Source organism: Dendrobates tinctorius, unplaced genomic scaffold, assembly GCF_039654945.1.
Source record: "Dendrobates tinctorius isolate UK_male_01 unplaced genomic scaffold, ASM3965494v1 ptg000096l, whole genome shotgun sequence".
In the NCBI taxonomy this organism is placed as follows: Eukaryota; Metazoa; Chordata; class Amphibia; order Anura; family Dendrobatidae; genus Dendrobates; species Dendrobates tinctorius.
This window is the reverse complement of record NW_027361764.1, coordinates 1,763,474-1,776,661: the sequence shown is the minus strand read 5'-3', so window position 1 is coordinate 1,776,661 and position 13,188 is coordinate 1,763,474. Positions and strand designations below refer to the sequence as shown.

At 65.2% G+C, this 13,188-nt stretch overlaps 1 protein-coding gene across 5 annotated transcripts in view; it reads left to right on the top strand.

Annotated features, from left to right (window-relative positions):
* The first annotated feature begins 2,270 nt into the window (after nt 1-2,270).
* The window catches only part of M1AP (meiosis 1 associated protein), a 209,922-nt gene continuing 199,004 nt past the window's right edge, over nt 2,271-13,188 (top strand). For 2 of the 5 annotated variants that reach the window (XM_073586836.1, XM_073586832.1), the window contains exon 1: nt 2,406-2,462. The gene's annotated coding sequence lies outside the window, so the exon portion shown is untranslated. Of the gene's footprint in view, nt 2,530-11,820; nt 12,112-13,188 lie in introns of those variants that run through there. The other 3 variants (XM_073586833.1, XM_073586834.1, XM_073586835.1) reach the window with 3 other exon arrangements.

Below are 13,188 nucleotides of genomic sequence, written 5' to 3'. Positions count from 1 at the left end.
CGCGGGAACAGCTGCCACGTTTCCTGGGTCTAACTGGAGGTAGCACCTGTGTCCCCCAGGTATTCCACTCTTGTCCTGTTCGAGGGATCTTACTACGGATACCGGGGGATCACTAATTACGCCCCCTTCGTGGCCCCCAGGACTGAGGTCCCAAGGTTCCACTCAAATTAAAAACGAATGTGAACTTTATCAACTCCCACCCCCTCGCTATAACCTCCATCTCCCACCCCCTCCCTATAACCTCTCCATCTCCCACCCCCTCGCTATAACCTCCATCTCCCACCCCCTCGCTATAACCTCCATCTCCCACCCCCTCGCTATAACCTCCATCTCCCACCCCCTCGCTATAACCTCCATCTCCCACCGCCTCCCTATAACCTCCATCTCCCACCGCTATAACCTCCATCTCCCACCGCTATAACCTCCATCTCCCACCCCCTCGCTATAACCTCCACCTCCCACCCCCTCGCTATAACCTCCACCTCCCACCCCCTCGCTATAACCTCCACCTCCCACCCCCTCGCTATAACCTCCATCTCCCACCCCCTCGCTATAACCTCCACCTCCCACCCCCTCGCTATAACCTCCACCTCCCACCCCCTCGCTATAACCTCCACCTCCCACCCCCTCGCTATAACCTCCACCTCCCACCCCCTCGCTATAACCTCCACCTCCCACCCCCTCGCTATAACCTCCACCTCCCACCCCCTCGCTATAACCTCCACCTCCCACCCCCTCGCTATAACCTCCACCTCCCACCCCCTCGCTATAACCTCCACCTCCCACCCCCTCGCTATAACCTCCATCTCCCACCCCCTCGCTATAACCTCCATCTCCCACCCCCTCACTATAACCTCCATCTCCCACCCCCTCGCTATAACCTCCATCTCCCACCGCCTCCCTATAACCTCCATCTCCCACCGCTATAACCTCCATCTCCCACCCCCTCGCTATAACCTCCACCTCCCACCCCCTCGCTATAACCTCCACCTCCCACCCCCTCGCTATAACCTCCACCTCCCACCCCCTCGCTATAACCTCCATCTCCCACCCCCTCGCTATAACCTCCACCTCCCACCCCCTCGCTATAACCTCCATCTCCCACCCCCTCGCTATAACCTCCATCTCCCACCCCCTCGCTATAACCTCCATCTCCCACCTCCTCCCTATAACCTCCATCTCCCACCGCCTCCCTATAACCTCCATCTCCCACCGCTATAACCTCCATCTCCCACCCCCTCGCTATAACCTCCACCTCCCACCCCCTCGCTATAACCTCCACCTCCCACCCCCTCGCTATAACCTCCACCTCCCACCCCCTCGCTATAACCTCCATCTCCCACCCCCTCGCTATAACCTCCACCTCCCACCCCCTCGCTATAACCTCCACCTCCCACCCCCTCGCTATAACCTCCACCTCCCACCCCCTCGCTATAACCTCCACCTCCCACCCCCTCGCTATAACCTCCATCTCCCACCCCCTCGCTATAACCTCCACCTCCCACCCCCTCGCTATAACCTCCACCTCCCACCCCCTCGCTATAACCTCCACCTCCCACCCCCTCGCTATAACCTCCACCTCCCACCCCCTCGCTATAACCTCCACCTCCCACCCCCTCGCTATAACCTCCACCTCCCACCCCCTCGCTATAACCTCCACCTCCCACCCCCTCGCTATAACCTCCACCTCCCACCCCCTCGCTATAACCTCCACCTCCCACCCCCTCGCTATAACCTCCACCTCCCACCCCCTCGCTATAACCTCCACCTCCCACCCCCTCGCTATAACCTCCACCTCCCACCCCCTCGCTATAACCTCCACCTCCCACCCCCTCGCTATAACCTCCATCTCCCACCCCCTCGCTATAACCTCCATCTCCCACCCCCTCGCTATAACCTCCACCTCCCACCCCCTCGCTATAACCTCCACCTCCCACCCCCTCGCTATAACCTCCATCTCCCACCCCCTCGCTATAACCTCCATCTCCCACCCCCTCGCTATAACCTCCACCTCCCACCCCCTCGCTATAACCTCCACCTCCCACCCCCTCGCTATAACCTCCACCTCCCACCCCCTCGCTATAACCTCCATCTCCCACCCCCTCGCTATAACCTCCATCTCCCACCCCCTCGCTATAACCTCCATCTCCCACCCCCTCAGTTACCTCCACCGACTGTCACTGATCGCCTGCCTGGGCGCGTCTGTCTGAGGTGACACGGTCTCAGCGCTCGTGCGCTTGGCGGGCTTCCGCTCTCTGCCTGTGATTGGCTGCCTGAGCCGTCAGTGCAGTTGCTACCGCGCGGGTTTATGAACTATTGGCTGAGACAAAAGTAGGTGCAGAAGGGGCGGGGCCGAAAACCGGAAGTCAGCGGCTTTGAGGAGAAGAGAGGAGAGGAGCGGAGCGCGGAGACAGGTGAGGAGCGGAGCGGAGCGCAGCGAGAGGACTGGAGGCAGGAGACAGGTGAGGAGCGGAGAGAGGAGGCAGGAGAGGAGCGGAGCACAGAGAGAGGAGCGGAGCACAGAGACAGGTGAGGAGAGGAGCGGAGCGCAGAGAGGAGGCAGGAGAGGAGCGGAGCGCAGAGAGGAGGCAGGAGAGGAGCGGAGCGCAGAGAGGAGGCAGGTGAGGAGCGGAGCATAGAGAGGAGGCAGGAGAGGAGCGGAGCAGAGGGAGGAGGCAGGAGAGGAGCGGAGCGCAGAGAGGAGCGGAGCATAGAGAGGAGGCAGGAGAGGAACAGAGAGAGGAGGCAGGAGAGGAACAGAGAGAGGAGGCAGGAGAGGCGCAGAGAGGAGGCAGGAGAGGAGCGGAGCATAGAGAGGAGGCAGGAGAGGAGCGGAGCGCAGAGAGGAGGCAGGAGAGGAGCGGAGCGCAGAGAGGAGGCAGGAGAGGAGCGGAGCGCAGAGAGGAGGCAGGAGAGGAGCGGAGCGCAGAGAGGAGGCAGATGAGGAGCGGAGCGCAGAGAGAGGAGGCAGGAGAGGAACAGAGAGAGGAGGCAGGAGAGGCGCAGAGAGGAGGCAGGAGAGGAGCGGAGCATAGAGAGGAGGCAGGAGAGGAGCGGAGCGCAGAGAGGAGGCAGGAGAGGAGCGGAGCGCAGAGAGGAGGCAGGTGAGGAGCGGAGCGCAGAGAGAGGAGGCAGGAGAGGAACAGAGAGAGGAGGCAGGAGAGGCGCAGAGAGGAGGCAGGAGAGGAGCGGAGCATAGAGAGGAGGCAGGAGAGGAGCGGAGCGCAGAGAGGAGGCAGGAGAGGAGCGGAGCGCAGAGAGGAGGCAGGAGAGGAGCGGAGCGCAGAGAGGAGGCAGGAGAGGAGCGGAGCGCAGAGAGGAGGCAGAAGAGGAGCGGAGCGCAGAGAGGAGGCAGGTGAGGAGCGGAGCGCAGAGAGAGGAGGCAGGAGAGGAACAGAGAGAGGAGGCAGGAGAGGCGCAGAGAGGAGGCAGGAGAGGAGCGGAGCATAGAGAGGAGGCAGGAGAGGAGCGGAGCGCAGAGAGGAGGCAGGAGAGGAGCGGAGCGCAGAGAGGAGGCAGGAGAGGAGCGGAGCGCAGAGAGGAGGCAGGAGAGGAGCGGAGCGCAGAGAGGAGGCAGGAGAGGAGCGGAGCGCAGAGAGGAGGCAGGTGAGGAGCGGAGCGCAGAGAGAGGAGGCAGGAGAGGAACAGAGAGAGGAGGCAGGAGAGGCGCAGAGAGGAGGCAGGAGAGGAGCGGAGCATAGAGAGGAGGCAGGAGAGGAGCGGAGCGCAGAGAGGAGGCAGGAGAGGAGCGGAGCGCAGAGAGGAGGCAGGAGAGGAGCGGAGCGCAGAGAGGAGGCAGGAGAGGAGCGGAGCGCAGAGAGGAGGCAGGAGAGGAGCGGAGCGCAGAGAGGAGGCAGGTGAGGAGCGGAGCGCAGAGAGAGGAGGCAGGAGAGGAACAGAGAGAGGAGGCAGGAGAGGCGCAGAGAGGAGGCAGGAGAGGAGCGGAGCATAGAGAGGAGGCAGGAGAGGAGCGGAGCGCAGAGAGGAGGCAGGAGAGGAGCGGAGCGCAGAGAGGAGGCAGGAGAGGAGCGGAGCGCAGAGAGGAGGCAGGAGAGGAGCGGAGCGCAGAGAGGAGGCAGATGAGGAGCGGAGCGCAGAGAGAGGAGGCAGGAGAGGAACAGAGAGAGGAGGCAGGAGAGGCGCAGAGAGGAGGCAGGAGAGGAGCGGAGCATAGAGAGGAGGCAGGAGAGGAGCGGAGCGCAGAGAGGAGGCAGGAGAGGAGCGGAGCGCAGAGAGGAGGCAGGAGAGGAGCGGAGCGCAGAGAGGAGGCAGGAGAGGAGCGGAGCGCAGAGAGGAGGCAGAAGAGGAGCGGAGCGCAGAGAGGAGGCAGGTGAGGAGCGGAGCGCAGAGAGAGGAGGCAGGAGAGGAACAGAGAGAGGAGGCAGGAGAGGCGCAGAGAGGAGGCAGGAGAGGAGCGGAGCATAGAGAGGAGGCAGGAGAGGAGCGGAGCGCAGAGAGGAGGCAGGAGAGGAGCGGAGCGCAGAGAGGAGGCAGGAGAGGAGCGGAGCGCAGAGAGGAGGCAGGAGAGGAGCGGAGCGCAGAGAGGAGGCAGGAGAGGAGCGGAGCGCAGAGAGGAGGCAGGTGAGGAGCGGAGCGCAGAGAGAGGAGGCAGGAGAGGAACAGAGAGAGGAGGCAGGAGAGGCGCAGAGAGGAGGCAGGAGAGGAGCGGAGCATAGAGAGGAGGCAGGAGAGGAGCGGAGCGCAGAGAGGAGGCAGGAGAGGAGCGGAGCGCAGAGAGGAGGCAGGAGAGGAGCGGAGCGCAGAGAGGAGGCAGGAGAGGAGCGGAGCGCAGAGAGGAGGCAGGAGAGGAGCGGAGCGCAGAGAGGAGGCAGGTGAGGAGCGGAGCGCAGAGAGAGGAGGCAGGAGAGGAACAGAGAGAGGAGGCAGGAGAGGCGCAGAGAGGAGGCAGGAGAGGAGCGGAGCATAGAGAGGAGGCAGGAGAGGAGCGGAGCGCAGAGAGGAGGCAGGAGAGGAGCGGAGCGCAGAGAGGAGGCAGGAGAGGAGCGGAGCGCAGAGAGGAGGCAGGAGAGGAGCGGAGCGCAGAGAGGAGGCAGATGAGGAGCGGAGCGCAGAGAGAGGAGGCAGGAGAGGAACAGAGAGAGGAGGCAGGAGAGGCGCAGAGAGGAGGCAGGAGAGGAGCGGAGCATAGAGAGGAGGCAGGAGAGGAGCGGAGCGCAGAGAGGAGGCAGGAGAGGAGCGGAGCGCAGAGAGGAGGCAGGAGAGGAGCGGAGCGCAGAGAGGAGGCAGGAGAGGAGCAGAGAGAGGAGGCAGGAGAGGAGGCAGGAGAGGAGGCAGGAGCGGAGCATAGAGAGGAGGCAGGAGAGGCGCAGAGAGGAGGCAGGAGAGGAGCGGAGCATAGAGAGGAGGCAGGAGAGGAGTGGAGCGCAGAGAGGAGGCAGGAGAGGAGCGGAGCATAGAGAGGAGGCAGGAGAGGAGCGGAGCGCAGAGAGGAGGCAGGAGAGGAGCGGAGCGCAGAGAGGAGGCAGGTGAGGAGCGGAGCGCAGAGAGAGGAGGCAGGAGAGGAACAGAGAGAGGAGGCAGGAGAGGCGCAGAGAGGAGGCAGGAGAGGAGCGGAGCATAGAGAGGAGGCAGGAGAGGAGCGGAGCGCAGAGAGGAGGCAGGAGAGGAGCGGAGCGCAGAGAGGAGGCAGGAGAGGAGCGGAGCGCAGAGAGGAGGCAGGAGAGGAGCAGAGAGAGGAGGCAGGAGAGGAGGCAGGAGAGGAGGCAGGAGCGGAGCATAGAGAGGAGGCAGGAGAGGCGCAGAGAGGAGGCAGGAGAGGAGCGGAGCATAGAGAGGAGGCAGGAGAGGAGCGGAGCGCAGAGAGGAGGCAGGAGAGGAGCGGAGCATAGAGAGGAGGCAGGAGAGGAGCGGAGCGCAGAGAGGAGGCAGGAGAGGAGCAGAGAGAGGAGGCAGGAGAGGAGGCAGGAGAGGCGCAGAGAGGAGGCAGGAGAGGAGCGGAGCATAGAGAGGAGGCAGGAGAGGAGCGGAGCGGAGAGAGGAGGCAGGAGAGGAGCGGAGCGCAGAGAGGAGGCAGGAGAGGAGCGGAGCGCAGAGAGGAGGCAGGAGAGGAGCGGAGCGCAGAGAGGAGGCAGGAGAGGAGCAGAGAGAGGAGGCAGGAGAGGAGCAGAGAGAGGAGGCAGGAGCGGAGCATAGAGAGGAGGCAGGAGAGGAGCGGAGCATAGAGAGGAGGCAGGAGAGGAGCGGAGCGCAGAGAGGAGGCAGGAGAGGAGCGGAGCATAGAGAGGAGCGGAGCGCAGAGAGGAGGCAGGAGAGGAGGCGAGAGAGGAGGCAGGAGAGGAGCAGAGAGGAGGCAGGAGAGGAGCGGAGCGCAGAGAGGAGGCAGGAGAGGAGCGGAGCGCAGAGAGGAGGCAGGTGAGGAGCGGAGCGCAGAGAGGAGGCAGGAGAGGAGCGGAGCGCAGAGAGGAGGCAGGAGAGGAGCGGAGCGCAGAGAGGAGGCAGGAGAGGAGCGGAGCGCAGAGAGGAGGCAGGAGAGGAGCGGAGCGCAGAGAGGAGGCAGGAGAGGAGCGGAGCGCAGAGAGGAGGCAGGAGAGGAGCGGAGCATAGAAAGAGGAGGCAGGAGAGGAACGGAGCATAGAGAGGAGGCAGGAGAGGCGCAGAGAGGAGGCAGGAGAGGAGCGGAGCATAGAGAGGAGGCAGGAGAGGAGCGGAGCGCAGAGAGGAGGCAGGAGAGGAGCGGAGCGCAGAGAGGAGGCAGGAGAGGAGCGGAGCGCAGAGAGGAGGCAGGAGAGGAGCGGAGCGCAGAGAGGAGGCAGGAGAGGAGCGGAGCGCAGAGAGGAGGCAGGTGAGGAGCGGAGCGCAGAGAGAGGAGGCAGGAGAGGAACAGAGAGAGGAGGCAGGAGAGGCGCAGAGAGGAGGCAGGAGAGGAGCGGAGCATAGAGAGGAGGCAGGAGAGGAGCGGAGCGCAGAGAGGAGGCAGGAGAGGAGCGGAGCGCAGAGAGGAGGCAGGAGAGGAGCGGAGCGCAGAGAGGAGGCAGGAGAGGAGCGGAGCGCAGAGAGGAGGCAGGAGAGGAGCGGAGCGCAGAGAGGAGGCAGGTGAGGAGCGGAGCGCAGAGAGAGGAGGCAGGAGAGGAACAGAGAGAGGAGGCAGGAGAGGCGCAGAGAGGAGGCAGGAGAGGAGCGGAGCATAGAGAGGAGGCAGGAGAGGAGCGGAGCGCAGAGAGGAGGCAGGAGAGGAGCGGAGCGCAGAGAGGAGGCAGGAGAGGAGCGGAGCGCAGAGAGGAGGCAGGAGAGGAGCGGAGCGCAGAGAGGAGGCAGGAGAGGAGCGGAGCGCAGAGAGGAGGCAGGTGAGGAGCGGAGCGCAGAGAGAGGAGGCAGGAGAGGAACAGAGAGAGGAGGCAGGAGAGGCGCAGAGAGGAGGCAGGAGAGGAGCGGAGCATAGAGAGGAGGCAGGAGAGGAGCGGAGCGCAGAGAGGAGGCAGGAGAGGAGCGGAGCGCAGAGAGGAGGCAGGAGAGGAGCGGAGCGCAGAGAGGAGGCAGGAGAGGAGCGGAGCGCAGAGAGGAGGCAGGTGAGGAGCGGAGCGCAGAGAGAGGAGGCAGGAGAGGAACAGAGAGAGGAGGCAGGAGAGGCGCAGAGAGGAGGCAGGAGAGGAGCGGAGCATAGAGAGGAGGCAGGAGAGGAGCGGAGCGCAGAGAGGAGGCAGGAGAGGAGCGGAGCGCAGAGAGGAGGCAGGAGAGGAGCGGAGCGCAGAGAGGAGGCAGGAGAGGAGCAGAGAGAGGAGGCAGGAGAGGAGGCAGGAGAGGAGGCAGGAGCGGAGCATAGAGAGGAGGCAGGAGAGGCGCAGAGAGGAGGCAGGAGAGGAGCGGAGCATAGAGAGGAGGCAGGAGAGGAGTGGAGCGCAGAGAGGAGGCAGGAGAGGAGCGGAGCATAGAGAGGAGGCAGGAGAGGAGCGGAGCGCAGAGAGGAGGCAGGAGAGGAGCGGAGCGCAGAGAGGAGGCAGGTGAGGAGCGGAGCGCAGAGAGAGGAGGCAGGAGAGGAACAGAGAGAGGAGGCAGGAGAGGCGCAGAGAGGAGGCAGGAGAGGAGCGGAGCATAGAGAGGAGGCAGGAGAGGAGCGGAGCGCAGAGAGGAGGCAGGAGAGGAGCGGAGCGCAGAGAGGAGGCAGGAGAGGAGCGGAGCGCAGAGAGGAGGCAGGAGAGGAGCAGAGAGAGGAGGCAGGAGAGGAGGCAGGAGAGGAGGCAGGAGCGGAGCATAGAGAGGAGGCAGGAGAGGCGCAGAGAGGAGGCAGGAGAGGAGCGGAGCATAGAGAGGAGGCAGGAGAGGAGCGGAGCGCAGAGAGGAGGCAGGAGAGGAGCGGAGCATAGAGAGGAGGCAGGAGAGGAGCGGAGCGCAGAGAGGAGGCAGGAGAGGAGCAGAGAGAGGAGGCAGGAGAGGAGGCAGGAGAGGCGCAGAGAGGAGGCAGGAGAGGAGCGGAGCATAGAGAGGAGGCAGGAGAGGAGCGGAGCGGAGAGAGGAGGCAGGAGAGGAGCGGAGCGCAGAGAGGAGGCAGGAGAGGAGCGGAGCGCAGAGAGGAGGCAGGAGAGGAGCAGAGAGAGGAGGCAGGAGAGGAGCAGAGAGAGGAGGCAGGAGCGGAGCATAGAGAGGAGGCAGGAGAGGAGCGGAGCATAGAGAGGAGGCAGGAGAGGAGCGGAGCGCAGAGAGGAGGCAGGAGAGGAGCGGAGCATAGAGAGGAGCGGAGCGCAGAGAGGAGGCAGGAGAGGAGGCGAGAGAGGAGGCAGGAGAGGAGCAGAGAGGAGGCAGGAGAGGAGCGGAGCGCAGAGAGGAGGCAGGAGAGGAGCGGAGCGCAGAGAGGAGGCAGGTGAGGAGCGGAGCGCAGAGAGGAGGCAGGAGAGGAGCGGAGCGCAGAGAGGAGGCAGGAGAGGAGCGGAGCGCAGAGAGGAGGCAGGAGAGGAGCGGAGCGCAGAGAGGAGGCAGGAGAGGAGCGGAGCGCAGAGAGGAGGCAGGAGAGGAGCGGAGCGCAGAGAGGAGGCAGGAGAGGAGCGGAGCATAGAAAGAGGAGGCAGGAGAGGAACGGAGCATAGAGAGGAGGCAGGAGAGGCGCAGAGAGGAGGCAGGAGAGGAGCGGAGCGCAGAGAGGAGGCAGGAGAGGAGCGGAGCGCAGAGAGGAGGCAGGAGAGGAGCGGAGCGCAGAGAGGAGGCAGGAGAGGAGCGGAACGCAGAGAGGAGGCAGGAGAGGAGCGGAGCGCAGAGAGGAGGCAGGAGAGGAGCGGAGCATAGAAAGAGGAGGCAGGAGAGGAGCGGAGAGAGGAGGCAGGAGAGGAGCGGAGCGCAGAGAGGAGGCAGGAGAGGAGCGGAGCGCAGAGAGGAGGCAGGAGAGGAGCGGAGCGCAGAGAGGAGGCAGGAGAGGAGCGGAGCGCAGAGAGGAGGCAGGAGAGGAGCGGAGCGCAGAGAGGAGGCAGGAGAGGAGCGGAGCGCAGAGAGGAGGCAGGAGAGGAGCGGAGCGCAGAGAGGAGGCAGGAAAGGAGCGGAGCGCAGAGAGGAGGCAGGAGAGGAGCGGAGCACAGAGAGAGGAGGCAGCAGAGAGAGGAGGCAGGAGAGGAGCGGAGCGCGGAGACAGGTGAGGAGCGGAGAGAGGACTGGAGGCAGGAGCGGAGCAGAGAGAGGAGGCAGGAGAGGAGCGGAGCGCGGAGACAGGTGAGGAGCGGAGAGAGGACTGGAGGCAGGAGCGGAGCAGAGAGAGGAGGCAGGAGAGGAGCGGAGCGCGGAGACAGGTGCGGAGCGGAGAGAGGACTGGAGGCAGGAGCGGAGCAGAGAGAGGAGGCAGGAGAGGAGCGGAGCGCGGAGACAGGTGAGGAGCGGAGAGAGGACTGGAGGCAGGAGCGGAGCAGAGAGAGGAGGCAGGAGAGGAGCGGAGCGCGGAGACAGGTGAGGAGCGGAGAGGACTGGAGGCAGGAGCAGAGAGAGGAGGTAGGAGAGGAGCGAAGCTCAGAGAGGAGGCAGGAGAGGAGCAGAGCGGAGACAGGTGAGGAACGGAGCGCGGAAGCAGGAGAGGAGCAAAGAGAGGACTGGAGGCAGGAGAGGAGCGGAGCGCAGGGAGGAGGCAGGTGAGGAGCGGAGCAGAGAGAGGAGGCAGGAGAGGAGAGAGGAGGCAGGAGAGGAGCGGAGCGCAGAGAGGAGGCAGGAGAGGAGCGGAGCGCAGAGAGGAGGCAGGTGAGGAGCGGAGCGCAGAGAGAGGAGGCAGGAGAGGAACAGAGAGAGGAGGCAGGAGAGGAGCAGAGAGGAGGCAGGAGAGGCGCAGAGAGGAGGCAGGAGAGGAGCGGAGCATAGAGAGGAGGCAGGAGAGGAGCGGAGCGCAGAGAGGAGGCAGGAGAGGAGCGGAGCGCAGAGAGGAGGCAGGAGAGGAGCAGAGAGAGGAGGCAGGAGAGGAGCAGAGAGAGGAGGCAGGAGAGGCGCAGAGAGGAGGCAGGAGAGGAGCGGAGCATAGAGAGGAGGCAGGAGAGGAGCGGAGCGCAGAGAGGAGGCAGGAGAGGAGCGGAGCATAGAGAGGAGGCAGGAGAGGAGCGGAGCGCAGAGAGGAGGCAGGAGAGGAGCAGAGAGGAGGCAGGAGAGGAGGCAGGAGAGGAGGCAGGAGAGGCGCAGAGAGGAGGCAGGAGAGGAGCGGAGCATAGAGAGGAGGCAGGAGAGGAGCGGAGCGGAGAGAGGAGGCAGGAGAGGAGCGGAGCGCAGAGAGGAGGCAGGAGAGGAGCGGAGCGCAGAGAGGAGGCAGGAGAGGAGCGGAGCGCAGAGAGGAGGCAGGAGAGGAGCAGAGAGAGGAGGCAGGAGAGGAGCAGAGAGAGGAGGCAGGAGCGGAGCATAGAGAGGAGGCAGGAGAGGAGCGGAGCATAGAGAGGAGGCAGGAGAGGAGCGGAGCGCAGAGAGGAGGCAGGAGAGGAACGGAGCATAGAGAGGAGGCTGGAGAGGAGCGGAGCGCAGAGAGGAGGCAGGAGAGGAGGCGAGAGAGGAGGCAGGAGAGGAGCAGAGAGGAGGCAGGAGAGGAGCGGAGCGCAGAGAGGAGGCAGGAGAGGAGGGGAGCGCAGAGAGGAGGCAGGAGAGGAGCGGAGCGCAGAGAGGAGGCAGGTGAGGAGCGGAGCGCAGAGAGGAGGCAGGAGAGGAGCGGAGCGCAGAGAGGAGGCAGGAGAGGAGCGGAGCGCAGAGAGGAGGCAGGAGAGGAGCGGAGCGCAGAGAGGAGGCAGGAGAGGAGCGGAGCGCAGAGAGGAGGCAGGAGAGGAGCGGAGCATAGAAAGAGGAGGCAGGAGAGGAACGGAGCATAGAGAGGAGGCAGGAGAGGCGCAGAGAGGAGGCAGGAGAGGAGCGGAGCGCAGAGAGGAGGCAGGAGAGGAGCGGAGCGCAGAGAGGAGGCAGGAGAGGAGCGGAGCGCAGAGAGGAGGCAGGAGAGGAGCGGAACGCAGAGAGGAGGCAGGAGAGGAGCGGAGCGCAGAGAGGAGGCAGGAGAGGAGCGGAGCATAGAAAGAGGAGGCAGGAGAGGAGCGGAGAGAGGAGGCAGGAGAGGAACGGAGCATAGAGAGGAGGCAGGAGAGGAGCGGAGCGCAGAGAGGAGGCAGGAGAGGAGCGGAGCGCAGAGAGGAGGCAGGAGAGGAGCGGAGCGCAGAGAGGAGGCAGGAGAGGAGCGGAGCGCAGAGAGGAGGCAGGAGAGGAGCGGAGCGCAGAGAGGAGGCAGGAGAGGAGCGGAGCGCAGAGAGGAGGCAGGAGAGGAGCGGAGCGCAGAGAGGAGGCAGGAGAGGAGCGGAGCACAGCGAGAGGAGGCAGCAGAGAGAGGAGGCAGGAGAGGAGCGGAGCGCGGAGACAGGTGAGGAGCGGAGAGAGGACTGGAGGCAGGAGCGGAGCAGAGAGAGGAGGCAGGAGAGGAGCGGAGCGCGGAGACAGGTGAGGAGCGGAGAGAGGACTGGAGGCAGGAGCGGAGCAGAGAGAGGAGGCAGGAGAGGAGCGGAGCGCGGAGACAGGTGCGGAGCGGAGAGAGGACTGGAGGCAGGAGCGGAGCAGAGAGAGGAGGCAGGAGAGGAGCGGAGCGCGGAGACAGGTGAGGAGCGGAGAGAGGACTGGAGGCAGGAGCGGAGCAGAGAGAGGAGGCAGGAGAGGAGCGGAGCGCGGAGACAGGTGAGGAGCGGAGAGGACTGGAGGCAGGAGCAGAGAGAGGAGGTAGGAGAGGAGCGAAGCTCAGAGAGGAGGCAGGAGAGGAGCAGAGCGGAGACAGGTGAGGAACGGAGCGCGGAAGCAGGAGAGGAGCAAAGAGAGGACTGGAGGCAGGAGAGGAGCGGAGCGCAGGGAGGAGGCAGGTGAGGAGCGGAGCAGAGAGAGGAGGCAGGAGAGGAGAGAGGAGGCAGGAGAGGAGCGGAGCGCAGAGGAGGCAGGAGAGGAGCGGAGCACAGAGAGTGGAGCGGAGAGAGGAGGCAGGAGAGGAGCGGAGCACAGAGAGGAGCGGAGCGGAGAGAGGACTGGAGGCAGGAGAGGAGCAGAGCGGAGAGAGGAGACAGGTGAGGAACGGAGCGCGGAGGCAGGAGAAGAGCAGAGAGAGGACTGGAGGCAGGAGCGGAGCACAGAGAGGAGGCAGGAGAGGAGCGGAGCACAGAGAGGAGGCAGGAGAGGAGCGGAGAGGAGGCAGGAGAGGAGCTGAGCGGAGAGAGAGGAGGCAGGAGAGGAGCTGAGCGGAGAGAGAGAAGGCAGGACAGGAGCGGAGCGCAGAGAGAAGGCAGGACAGGAGCGGAGCACAGAGAGGAGGCAGGTGAGGAGCGGAGGGAGGAGCGGAGAGAGGAGGCAGGAGAGGAGCGGAGTGCAGAGAAGAGGCAGGAGAGGAGCGGAGTGCAGAGAGGAGGCAGGAGAGGAGCACAGAGAGGAGGCAGGTGAGGAGCGGAGGGAGGAGCGGAGAGAGGAGGCAGGAGAGGAGCGGAGTGCAGAGATGAGGCAGGAGAGGAGCGGAGTGCAGAGAGGAGCGGAGAGAGAGGAGGCAGGAGAGGAGCGGAGAGAGAGGAGGCAGGAGAGGAGCGGAGAGAGGAGGAAGGAGAGGAGTGGAGAGAGGAGGCAGGTGAGGAGAGGAGAGAGGAGGCAGGAGCGGAGAGAGGAAGCAGGAGCGGAGCGCAGAGAGGAGGCAGGAGAGGAGAGGAGCAGAGAGGAGGCAGGATAGGAGCGGAGTGCAGAGAGGAGGCAGGATAGGAGCGGAGTGCAGAGAGGAGGCAG